Source organism: Electrona antarctica (genome assembly GCF_951216825.1).
Source record: "Electrona antarctica genome assembly, chromosome: 10".
Lineage (NCBI taxonomy): Eukaryota > Metazoa > Chordata > Actinopteri > Myctophiformes > Myctophidae > Electrona > Electrona antarctica.
In genome coordinates this window covers 42,827,699-42,841,870 of record NC_136791.1, presented here as the reverse complement: position 1 = coordinate 42,841,870, position 14,172 = coordinate 42,827,699, and the positions used below count along the sequence as shown (strand labels likewise).

Below are 14,172 nucleotides of genomic sequence, written 5' to 3'. Positions count from 1 at the left end.
AACAGATATAACTGTGTGTGTGTGTGTGTGTGTGTGTGTGTGTGTGGGGGGGTCCATTCTAATATGTATACAGCTATTAGGGGTGAGGTACCTCATGATACGATATCTGTGGCGATATTAGGCACTCATATTGAATTTCGCAATATATATCGAATATTGTGATATTATCATTACAAACTTTATTCGATGACTAAATTGTCAATATATTTGGTCTTAGTTTTAGTCATCATAGCTTAGCATATATTTTACTTCTGCCACCTCCTGTCTTTAGGCTTGCGTTTCCAAGCCTTACACCACTAGATTTTTCTCTCTTTTTTTTATAGTGGTGCAACCACTCCCTTACGGAGCTATGTGTGTGGGTGGGTGGGTGGGTGGGTGTGAGCACGAAAACAGCATGGTTGTTTTTCACCACCTGTGCGCAACCTAACGCACACACAAATACACACGCACGTATTAACTGTGTATATATGATGCTTTCGGGTGTGCCAGTACAGTACAGTACAGTACAGTACAGTACAGTACAGTACAGTACAGTACAGTACAGTACAGTACAGTACAGTACAGTACAGTACAGTACAGTACAGTACAGTACAGTACAGTACAGTACAGTACAGTACAGTACAGTGACTGCCACACGGTAACTCTGTCATTTCTCCACCGGCCCGGAACCGGTGGGTCTGGAACTCCCCCCTCCCCCCCGGGAACCCCCACATGGAGTTGCACCACTCACTTTACACGGGTGTGATCTTTTTCACTACTATGACTCTGGACTTCTGAAGAACCAGTTTTTGTCTGCCATGATCGCACAGGGGTGAAATCAGCCTTCAACCCAAGACAGAAATAGACATAAATAGACAGAAACATAGACAGAAACATCTCCGGTTTACTTCCCGTATCTGCGTGAAGTGGGAAGACGCCTTTTTAGGAGACGGGAAGCAGGTTGGAGTCTATTCATTCACTTTAGCTCCATGGTCACTGAACTAAAAATTGGACCCAATCATCACGAGGCACACAATATTTCCAAGATGTTCATGCTAAAATTACTTTTTTTTGCGAGACAAAATGAGCACATAACATTAGCAGCTGTTGGCTGATGTTGGCTGCTGGCGTTGTATGCAGTGTGGGTGCAGCCTTCCGCGGTGCGGTGCGGGGCAGGGCAGGGCAGGGCTTAGGAGGCAGCCAATCATGACTAGGTCGCTACTACGTGATTGGCTACACGAGTGGTGCAGACTCCCATTGGCTTAGGGGGCGTTTTTGGCTCTGCTCAGGACCTGAAGTGGGGGCCTGTCGGACAGCGCGGCATGCGAGTGTGGCGAGCCTGAACAGACTGCCGAGCACATCATCACAGGCTGCCCCCTATACAGCCCACCCTCAGAGACACATCATCACAGGCTGCCCCTTATACAGCCCACCCTCAGAGACACATCATCACAGGCTGCCCCCTATACAGCCCACCCTCAGAGACACATCATCACAGGCTGCCCCTTATACAGCCCACCCTCAGAGACACATCATCACAGGCTGCCCCCTATACAGCCCACCCTCAGAGACACATCATCACAGGCTGCCCCCTATACAGCCCACCCTCAGAGACACATCATCACAGGCTGCCCCCTATACAGCCCACCCTCAGAGACACATCATCACAGGCTGCCCCTTATACAGCCCACCCTCAGAGACACATCATCACAGGCTGCCCCCTATACAGCCCACCCTCAGAGACACATCATCACAGGCTGCCCCCTATACAGCCCACCCTCAGAGACACATCATCACAGGCTGCCCCCTTATACAGCCCACCCTCAGAGACACATCATCACAGGCTGCCCCCTATACAGCCCACCCTCAGAGACACATCATCACAGGCTGCCCCTTATACAGCCCACCCTCAGAGACACATCATCACAGGCTGCCCCCTATACAGCCCACCCTCAGAGACACATCATCACAGGCTGCCCCTTATACAGCCCACCCTCAGAGACACATCATCACAGGCTGCCCCCTATACAGCCCACCCTCAGAGACACATCATCACAGGCTGCCCCCTTATACAGCCCACCCTCAGAGACACATCATCACAGGCTGCCCCCTATACAGCCCACCCTCAGAGACACATCATCACAGGCTGCCCCTTATACAGCCCACCCTCAGAGACACATCATCACAGGCTGCCCCCTATACAGCCCACCCTCAGAGACACATCATCACAGGCTGCCCCTTATACAGCCCACCCTCAGAGACACATCATCACAGGCTGCCCCCTATACAGCCCACCCTCAGAGACACATCATCACAGGCTGCCCCCTATACAGCCCACCCTCAGAGACACATCATCACAGGCTGCCCCCTATACAGCCCACCCTCAGAAGCTGGCCTTTTTGACTTAGGACCAGAGACGAGGGCATGGCTGCATGACACCGAGTTGGCCATCTGATGATACATGAAAGAAGAAGAAGAAGGGGGCGTTTTAGAGTATACCATTGGCTTAGGGGCATCCAATCATGACAACAGCAGAGGTTGTAGACCAGGCTACTGTTGCATGCAACTACCATGGGAACTTACTTAACACAGCCGACGCGAATCGCGTATCAATACGTTATCAATTAATCAAACGTCGGGTGCGAATCACGTATCAATACGTTTCAATCACTTTTTTATAGCATACTTTCATTCATCTTTTTACCCACCCGGACAATGAAGAATCATCCCCCTATCATTGCTGCTTAGTCCCGCTCACGTGATCAGAAAAAAAAACAAAAAAAACAAAACCCCCTCCCCTCCTGAAAACAGGAGGGCGGGCCGCTTTACGTGTATAAACCAGTGTAAAATGGATGCGCCCATGCCGATCTAGCCGGTGTGTGAAAAGAATCAAATTTCACCTAACCTCGCCTCACCAGGCTTTCCTCCACCTATTGGCTTTTACCGATTCCCCCCTCCCCTCCTGTTTCTCCTGCAGGAGGAGGGCCTTGCGAGATGGGGGCTCATGTCTCGGAAAAAAACATACGGAACGCTGTTACGCTGCCTAACACATGATCTGCAGATTCTGCACCAGATCGGCATTGCACAACGTCTGCAACACACATGGACAGATGCATGTTTACTTCTTCATACTGTAGCGACCAAACGATCCCCGAGCCTACAATACTACGAACTAACAAACGAACTACAGTATCGAGAGGGGCCGCCATGACAACAGACAGTCTACCGTTGGGGGATCACGTATCGCCATGCAGAGCCGTCATAATCGGAGATCGCTCGGACGTATGATTGTAACGCTTTTTTATTCATTATAATTGTAGTGATAAGACCGCAATGAACGCGTCGGGGACGTAATCGACCCGGGTGTAATGTATAACGAACTTTTCCGCGTCCTAAACCGTGCATGCCCAGGCATGTTCCCCTATAGTAGCTTGAAAAACAAAATCAGCTCATGATGACAACGCGTCTCACCGTTATACTATAGTTCTGAACCGAACGGTGGAATGGGACTTTTTATAGCCGTACGATCAAGACTTGTGCTGCCCAATGTGCCCATGACCCCCCCCCCCAATGTTACTGCGATCAAAACAATGAAAGCAGTGAATCATCATCATCGATTCATCATCTAAAGAAAGCAGAGTTATGAAGGTTTATAGTCAGACATTGACAGGCAGATATAACAATAAACACAATAAATATGCTATACATCCTATACACCGAATGAAAGCCCTGAATGTGTACTTTTACGAGGAAAAGAGTAAACATTGATCCCATGTACAGTTTGTCACTGTGCACTGGGTGGATGCACATTGCGCCCACCAGATATAACTGCAGAGAAGACATGGACCCGAACTCAATATTCACAAAATAAGGCCTATAGCGACATATAAATACTATATACCGTATGAAACAGAAGACTCTCTGCTTTCATAAGAAAAAAACTTCTACTGTAGTAATAATAAAAATCACACCCATGTGAAGTGAGTGGTGCAACTCTGTCCCATATTCTGTTCGCTGCTTATTCAATACAGCTCGCTATATACGGACTGAGGCAGAAAGTCATGTAAACCTTTTATTTACAGTTTCTACTGTAATAATAAAAATCACACCCCTGTGAAGTGAGCGGTGCAACTGTTCTCTACAGTTGCACCGCGCAACTGTAGAGAACAGTTGCACCGCTCACTTCACAGGGGTGTGATTTGTATTATTACAGTAGAAGTTTACAGACCAAACTGTAAATAAAAGGTTTACATGACTTTCTGCCTCAGTCCGTATATAGCGAGCTGTAGTGAATAAGTACAGAACAGTTGCAACGCTCACTTCACAGGGGTGTGATTTTTATTATTACAGTAGAAGTTTACAGACCAAACTGTAAATAAAAGGTTTACATGACTTTCTGCCTCAGTCCGTATATAGCGAGCTGTATTGAATAAGCAGAGAACAGAATATGGGACAGAGTTGCACCACTCACTTCACATGGGTGTGATTTTTATTATTACTACAGTAGAAGTTTTTTTCTTATGAAAGCAGAGAGTCTTCTGTTTCATACGGTATATAGTATTTATATGTCGCTATAGGCCTTATTTTGTGAATATTGAGGAGTTCACGTCCATGTCTTCTCTGAAGTTATCTGGTGGGCACAAGCTGCATTCAATAACCAATTACTGTCTAACTGTAGATGGGATCAATGTATACTGTTTTCCTCGTAAAAGTACACATTCAGGGCTTTCATTCGGTGTATAGGATGTATAGGATATTTATTGGGTTCAATTTTATATCTGCCTGTCAATGTCTCTGACTTTAAACCATCCATAACTCTGCTCGCTGTTCAAGATAACCACTTCCAGGCAAATGCAGGTGTTGCAAAAAGGTCAATATCTCCAGAATGGAACATGGTAAAATCAAAATGTATTTTTTAAATTGAAGTGGACAAGTTCAGCTTTCTTTTGATGTATGTGTGGGATTCTCACTATAAGAGAACATTTTGCTGTGGGCCCCCGAACAAGGCCTTTGTGCAATGTTAAACGGTAGCAACATCCAAATAGGCCTGCCGAGATCTTGTAGCAATCAAAGTGTTAACCCATTTAGGCCTGACGTCGAAATTTAAAAAAATCTCAGCTTATTCAGTTTTCTGAAATACCTATGTTATTGTATCAGTGGTGCTCAATATTTCATGTCAAGGACCCCACAAATTATATGTAAATATGCCTCTGCCCCCCCATCTGAAAATATGTTGTTCCAGGGACCCCCCAGAAGCAAAGATTTGAGTCAAAATGTCCACTCTGTAACAATATATATTCAAAGATTTGAGGCACATTTTCAAAAAATTTCAAAAATAGCAGACCTACAAGTTCGAGTGCCGCGCTATGAGCTTGTAGATCTGTTATTTTTCAATAGGTAAAGTATAACACGATGCTTTAAAACACCATAAGAGGTTCCCGTAACTGATGGTACGTTAAGGGGGGGGGAAATAATGTTGCCCACTTCGTTACTGTACACATGTAAACCCGTGATGTGACAATGAAGCTGATTCTGACCAGTATTCCAAAAGGCATTCCAATTCACTTTATTCACTCTTCTCAGTGTATATGTATAATATTTTCGATAAACTAAACTTGATGATCTACTTTAGCACGGCATAAAACTGCATAAAACTAGCATTTCATTGAAAGTCGTGACGACTGACCTACTGTACTGTTATTGCGCATTTGACTGATAAACCTTGATTTAATTTGGGCACATCGTGATGGCGGTATCTGGTTAAATATTCAGCAAAACACTGAAAGACTGATTGGTATAGCATTGTCTGAAGTCATGCACACAGTACAGAGAGAGAGATAAACAGACAAGAGATAAACGGATAAACAAGACTGACAGACAGATACATAGACATGCAGACGGTCCTATAAGTATGTATTTCCACCGGAAAAGATGGGAGATACTATTCAGAGGATGTGTGAAAAAGTGACACCCCCCCCCCCCCCCCCCCAAAAAAAAGATAAAAGGGGCAGAAGAGGCGTGATAAACCCTTGTGATACAGCACTGAGGAATGTGTGATGTTGGCTCAGAGTTCTTCCTCTGCTAACCCAGAAAGTCATACAGAGCACCAGGCACTGACAGTACGTGTACAAAGTCAGACTTGCTGGGGTAAAGAAATCTGCACCCAATCTGCTGTCTGTGCCCTGGATCAATGTGAAGATATTTGAGTGATGCATGGCTGTCTTTATGTTCCAAGAGTGTGTGTGTGTGTGTGTGTGTGTGTGTGTGTGTGTGTGTGTGTGTGTGTGTGTGTGTGTACGTGCATGCGCTCTGCTCTGGAAGGCCTTCTGGGAAACAAGACTATAACTCATAAACCAACCACCATCAGGGTGTGTGTGTGAAGGCAAAAATATTCCGCTGCAAGCACACACACCACACAGGCATGCGTGCACGTGTGCACAGTCACACACACACCATTCATTTCATCCCTCCTCAGCACACCACAAAGCACCTTGGCCATGTCCTGGTGTGCCAATAGCCACCAGGCTCCACAACCAAGCTTGACCCTCCCATATAACAACTTTAATCACTTGAACCCTAGCAATCCTTATGCTGTTATAGGGCAACGCATCACGTTGCAAAGAACTGTGAGCTTGTAGATCTGCTGTATTTGGTGTAGAGGGAAAATAATGTATCAAGTACAGAACCAACTCGGGTCAATTTGATGCAGCATTTAGGTTTAATTGGTTAAGATCTGCACAGCACTGTCTGTGGTAGACCTTTGACTACAGAGTCCTGCATGAACTTTGGCCCTCTCAGATTCTAAAAATGTCTTCTAGATCCTGACAGTTTTCTGAAAAAGCTATGTTTCAATGTCAGTCGTTCTTCGATTTTTCAAAAATAGCAGACCTAAAAGCTCGTAGCGCGCCAATCGGTGGCACGCTATGAGCTTGTAGATCTGCTATTTTTCAATAGCTAAAGCATAACATAATGCTTAAAACACCAAAAGGGGTTCCCGCCCAAAATGGGTTATGGAGAACTATTGAGAGACTATATTAACTTCATAATACCATAGATAGTATATATTCATCCACATAGTCACCATTGAATGTCTGTTGACATGTTCTATACTTTTTACTATTTTAAAAACTTTTTTCACTACTTTTTTGTGCGCGACTCTTGTATAACCAAGTAAGGCATTCATTTTATGAGGACAACAATTTAACGAATACAAATAAATTGCCCAAAAGCAACGATATTCACTGTTGATAGGCAAGTCTGTGCCAAATTGAATTTGGTCTTATTTACGGCTTCGGTCCTTGATTTAAGTTACCACCTCCAGAGATCAACAAAGGTTTATCTCATCTTATCTCATTTTTGAAACCATGTGATACCAGAACAAACAGAGAGATACAAATAATCACATTTCAGGGATATTGTTTCGTAAGAGAGAGAGAGATTACTTTCTGTGTGAAATTGTGCAGTCATGCAGTTTATCAACGTCACAAACAGGATATTAATAGCATTGGAATAACATCCAACCACAGAACAGCCAGAACTAAATATAAGCAAGGATAACAGCGGTGGCAGCGGTGGCCGAACGGATAGCGGCGCGGTCTAGATACCGGAAGGTTCCCAGTTCGAATCAGCCGTCCGACACGTTAAAATTACCACCGCTGAAATGCCCTTGAACAAGGCATCAACCACTACGATGAAATGTGTTCTATGGGCAGGGCCTGGCTGGAAACAAGTTCTTGAGCTTAGCCCAGATACCCTGGGTAAATATAGATTTCATTTCATTTCAACACATTAATATGTGTTTCAACGTATGAGTGCATGCGTCTCACACACGCACGCACGCACGCACGCACGCACACACGCACGCACGCACACAAAAGGTTGGATGTTTGGCTGGCCTCTTAACTGTTGTAAAATGAGAGTGGAGGAAGTGCAGACGGAGGGAAAACAAGACAGTACGACTTAATTTAACAACTCCAGTTGTCCATGCAGCAACTATCTGCAACGCCAACTCACTGTGTGTGTGTGTGTGTGTATGTGAGTGAGAGAGAGAGAGAGACTTGTCCCGCCTTGACCACCCTCACCACAGCTGACACCAAGATAACACCAGAGACTTCAAAAGGCTTTGAGGGCCCAACAGCCGAGACACTAGTGCCACTATATGGGCAGAAAGGAGGGAGGGGGGGCATACCAGAACCCTACAGGCATGCACACGTACGTACGAACACACACAGTCACAGACCCTTATCACTCATACCCATATCACACACACACACACACACACACACACACACACACACACACACACACACACACACACACACACACACACACACACACACACACACACACACACACACACACACACACACACACACACACACACACACACACACACACACACACACACACACACACACACACACACACACACACAGGCTCAGGGGTAGAGTGGCTGGATGGTAACCGTGAGGTTGCCAGTTCGAACCCGGGCTCCCCCAGAGTCACTGTCAAAGTGTCCTTGAGCAAGACACTGAACCCCAAATTGCTCCCGATGTGCTAGTTTGTGCCTTGCATGGTTTCCGCTGCCATCGGTGTATGATTGTGTGTGAATGGGTGAATGTAATGCACAATCTATCTACCACACACACCACACACACACACACACACACACACACACACACACACACACACACACACACACACACACACACACACACACACACACACACACACACACACACACACACACACACACACACACACACACACACACACACACACACACACACACACACACACACAGAGAGAGAGATAGTTTTTCCTTGTTGCGGGAGGTGCAGAATCCGAGCCTTTGGTGTGAGCGAGGGAGGCAGACAGGAGCCGTTGATTGTACTGCATTAGAGGAGATTTAAGAGCGCGGAAGATTGAGTGACAAATTCCTTTCTTTTACCGAGAGCCTCCCTCTGTTCTCTGGGACAGGCCCTCGTCCCGATGCCAGACCAGACGTCCGACGGGCGGGCGGGCCGTCCGGCCGTCCGTCAGTCCCACGCAGGCATATAGGCCTGCAGACTTAACCACTGGCACCGGACCAGCACTAAGAACACTACCTTAGCCAGAACACTGACACAATAGGAAACTTTAGCTGTATTCAATTTAGTTTTGTTAAAAAAAGAGAGAAAAAAAAAAGGAGGAAATTGCTTTCAGCGTGTACAACAGCAGTTTCTCAAGGGGATAGTCTTTCACACTGTTTATGGGTTTTGTATTGGTCTGTGTGTGTGTGTGTGCGCGCGCATGCGCATGTGTGTTGGGGTGTTGTTCTAAGTGGCTATTGTTCATGTTTAATATCAGTGTGTGTATCAAACAATCTTATCTCTGTTAACCCATTTTGAGCGGGAACCCCTTTTTGTGGTTACATACATTGTTATAATTTAGCTATTGAAAAATAGCAGATCTACAAGCTCATAGCGCGCCACCGAGTGGCGCGCTACGAGCTTGTAGGTCTGCTATTTTTGAAAAATCGTGAAAATGTGCCTCAAATTTGGAATATATTTTTTCAGAACAAACGTTTTTAACTCAAATCTTTGCTTCTGGGGAGGTCCCTGGAACAACATATTTTCAGATGGGGGTCGGAGGCCAATTTTTTTTGGGTCCTTGACATGAAATATTGAGTGATATAGGCCTAGAAACATAGGTATTTCAGAAAACTGTCAGGATTTAGAAGACATTTTTTACAGGCCTAAATGGGTTAATGGGTATCAGCACCAATGGCTTCCAGTTGGCAGATGAATGGGTTTGCAAGGGCAGGACGTGGGTGTGCCGAGTAGTTGACATTCACTCTGGGCACTCTGGGTACAATGGAATTGGGGCTGGGCAGGAGTGTTAGGGAACGAGCGTTAGCCTTGGCATTGCCCACATGTGGGCACCGCATGACATTCACGTTACTCTCTCAACTTCTAAAGGCTTTTTCTGTTTGGAATGTAAAAAAGTGTTTTTGTGTTTTTTTACATGCAATCACCTCCCAGTTGGTCGCTTAGTCAAGCAGTTTGTGGCTTTCTCGTAAAAAAAAAGACCTTTGTAGATTAATCCATTCTGTACCGGGAACCCCTTTTGGTGTTTTAACTAAGCATTATGTTATACTTTAGCTATTGAAAAATAGCAGATCTACAAGCTCATAGCGCGCCACCGAGTGGCGCGCTACGAGCTTGTAGGTCTGCTATTTTTGAAAAATCGTGAAAATGTGGCACAAATCTTTGAATATATATTCTTTCAGAAGACTTTTTATTTACTTCGACGTCAGGCCTAAATGGTTTAACTGCACTTGGTGATTGTAGATCTGTCATCATTTCCACAATATACACAAATAAATATACATGCAAAATCCTCAGTGCTAATGTATCCATTTGAAGGGGGTGACGTACTACATTCCAAGTTCTCATTCATTCCTCTAGTGTTCGTTCAGTAACAGGGGTCTCTCCATCTGTCCAGCTCTTTAGTAAAACATTTGACCAATTTTATACCAGTAGAAAGAACCACACACCTTTGTTTTGGCTTTAATTGTATGGTGTTCCACAGTTCCAATGCATGCGTTTAATTGCTTCCAATTTCATTTGTTGTCCCTTGTCAACAAAAACACCTTGAAGACCTTAACAGGAGCCCCCGGATAAGGTTTATTTGACTATGCATGCACCTCCTGGTACCACAGCACCTCAAAGGCCCTTAAAACTAGGCTCCAGACTTCCCAAAACAAACTGGTCAGGCTCCTACTTGGCCTCACCCCCCTCACCCCTGCCCACTTTGACAGGCTGGAATGGCTTAGGGTCGACGACAGAGTACAGCATCTTGCAATGGGTCTGGTCCACAAGGTTCGATACACCACCAAGATACCCATGTACCTGTCTAGATACTTCCTTAATGTTAACGAAGTTCACACCCACAACACCAGAGGGAGTGCAACGAACCATGTACAACCCAGATTAGGCACAAACAAGGGACTAAATTATTTTCGCTCCTATGCCACCAAAATGTGGAACGCCCTACCAACAGTCATTAAGACATGCGAATCCCTTGACTCCTTCAAAACCGTTCTCAAAGGGCACCTACGGATGGCTGCAATTCGAAACTGGCCCCCGTAAAATCTGAATCCACCCCTTTTTCCCCTCACTGTATATGTGTCTTTTCCCTTTTTACCTCCTTCATGATGAATTCCTGTTCTGTTCTTTGACTACATAGAAGTGTCTATTTGTACGTTTCTAAATGTTTTAATGCATTGAACAAGGTGGACCCTCTTGTAAACAAGTGTAATGCTTAATTGGGTCGTCCACTCACAGTTAACAGTCTTTGTATTGAGTTTGTGCTTGAAATGTACTGTAATTCTGTAAAACTGTTAATAAATATTTCAATCAATCAATCAAGTCCTGTATGGATACAATTGGTTATCAGACCTGAAAATACATGTTCTGTGTATTAGAGTCGGAGACAGAGGGAGTCCCCTGTTACTGAAGAACCACTCTAGTAATAATTGCCAGAATATAGAGCAAGAGTATAGAGTATATTTACAGTGTGCTGATGGAGCTTGGTGAAGCATCCAGCTGCATGGTGCTCAAACTTTTAACATTTTAAGGACCCTCATTAACCCATTCAGGCCTGACGTCAACATTTTAAAAAAAATATTCTAAATCCTCCAGTTTTCCGAAATAAATATTTTCACGATTTAAAAAAAAATAGCTAAAGCATAACATAATTCTAACACCAAAAGGGGTTCCCGCCCAAAATGGATTAAAGCTGCGATAAGCAATAATATGTCAACATTTTATTTACTTTTTTTTTGTAGTCAGATATCCAGCAATGGGTAAAACGCTCCCAAAAAATGTAGTCTCTGTGACACATCTAGGGGCCGCAATCTGCATTCAAAGGTTTTCCTAGAAGCTTTGTCATTGGTCGATTTGCTTGTCTACTTCCTGATTGGTTAGTCATTTCCATAGACATATAAACGTAAACGCCTCTTTTCCAGCTCTGGGACGCGTGTCAGAATTGAAGGTACATTTTTCCCGAGATTCCTTGCAAAGCATTTGCCTTCAATGCGTAACATAAGTCCCGGAAAAGACGCGCTGTGATTGGCCAGTAGTCACTTGAGTGACAGCGAGAGACATGGAGTCGCATGAGTGACGTCACTTGGGCAGCGACGCAGAGTGCCTTCAGCAAATGCCTTCAGCACTTCTAAATAAGAAAGCTACGGAGAACTGTTGCTTTGTGTTCACTCTTTAATGTTTTCTGTTGTTTGTCTTGTTTTGTATTGTAATGTATTGTCATGACTCGTTATAAAGATTTGTTAAAAAAAAGAAAGAAGCCTTCAGCACTGCACTTCCGCTTGACTTCCTGCCTTCATTGGAGACACGTTGCTCCAATGAACCAATCCAATGAGGCATCTATATTTTTAATATCTACAGTATGGTCTTTTCGACCAATGACAAAGCTTCTAGGAACATCTTTTAATGCAGATTGTGGACCCTAGATATGTCACAGAGACTCCGGGCTCCATCTTGCGCCACCCTTATCCCTAAACGTATGCCATTTTTTTTTACTATTTTGAAAAACATTTTAAAATAGTTCAACTAACCAATATACATCGACACACTGTGAGCTTGTAGATCGGCTATTTCAACTATTTTAAAAGGGTTTTTAAAGGGGATAAGGGGTGGCGTAAGATATAGCCCTACATGTTTTTTGAGAGCGATTGACTTTTACATTGACATATTATTGCTTATAGCTACTTTAAATGAACATTATAGTGTACAAATGGAAATGATTTGGCTCCATGTGTACGCTGTGAGGGACGGTCCCGGGACCCCACTCTGAGAACCACTGCGTGTGACATACAACACACACAGAGCAGGGGGACGTGGATGCTACATTCCGGCGGGAAAGGCGCGCGGCGGGCTAATTCCCGACATCGATCTGCGGCGAAGACTTACCCTGGAACTAATTAAGAAAGAAATTTGTTTTAAAAATAGTAGAGAGAGAGAGAGAGAGAGAGAGAGAGAGGAGAGAGAGAGAGAGAGAGAGGAAGGGCGATGGAAACAGAGGAGCAGAGGAGCTTTGGTGTTCAGCAAAGCCTGGCCTGAGCCTGTGCAGCTGGGGGGTGTCAGATAACCCATTCAGAGGAGGGGGTTCGGAGGAGTGTGTGTGTGTGTGTGTGTGTGTGTGAAGAGAAATCCACAGCACAGCTCCCTCTGGTGTCATCCCGTTCGGTGGGAGTTTCCGTCAGCATCCCCCCCCTCTCTCTCCCTGCACCCCATTCCTCTGCTCAGCCACCCACATCTGAGGGACTGCATGGGTGTGTGTGTGTGTGTTATGTGTGTGGGTGTGGGGGGGTTCTAACCTGCGGACGGACCACCGTACGGGCTCCTCCTGCGCTACACCTGCCCTCGTAGCGAGACTAGCTGTTCCACAGTTAACCCTCTATTCAACACGGGGCCGGACAAAGACCGCCTGTGTTCCAAAGCGCCGAGACCACAAGGACCGACCTATACGTCCGGGTACAACAGTATGGGGTTTCACGCGTGATCGTATAATGGGGTGCTTATACAATCACCGCGCACGCACGCACGCACGCACGCACGCACGCACGCACGCACGCACGCACGCACGCACGCACGCACACACGTCAAAGTGTACAAAGTCAAACACTCAAAAACAGTAGAGTGCAGACAGTACAGTTGGAGCCGAGAGGCCAGGAAGCATTGAGGTGTGAGATAGGTTTGTGTGCGTGTGTGTGTGTGTGTGTGTGTGTGTGTGTGTGTGTGTGTGTGTGTGTGTGTGTTGTGTGAGTGAGGTGTGAAATAAAAACACAAACTTTACAACCCTGACTTCCTCCAGTGGGTGGCGGGAACCAGGGAGCGTGGAAGACCGAGCCGGGCCTCCCATGCCGGCACAGGCAGCCTCCGATGTATGGCTCCAGTACCCCGCAAACATTTTCATTACGAGGACTCCCAGAACTCTGAGCGTGTATGGAACCAAATGGACCCGTAAAGTCCATTTGGCTCCGTCTATACACTCCCAGAGTTACAGACCTGTAAGGGTCCCTTCTCAAGGAACTCTGAGGGTCCCTGCAGGACCCCTCTTTTGAGAACCACTACAGTGGTACACTAAAACCCACCACAGACACTAAACATTAGCATGAAAATAAACGCTTAA

General features: G+C 45.3%; 1 protein-coding gene across 1 annotated transcript in view; it reads right to left on the bottom strand.

The window, feature by feature from the left end:
- thada (THADA armadillo repeat containing) overlaps window positions 1-14,172 on the bottom strand; it is a 129,689-nt gene that overhangs the window by 3,262 nt on the left and 112,255 nt on the right. The gene's annotated exons all lie outside the window — the stretch shown is intronic.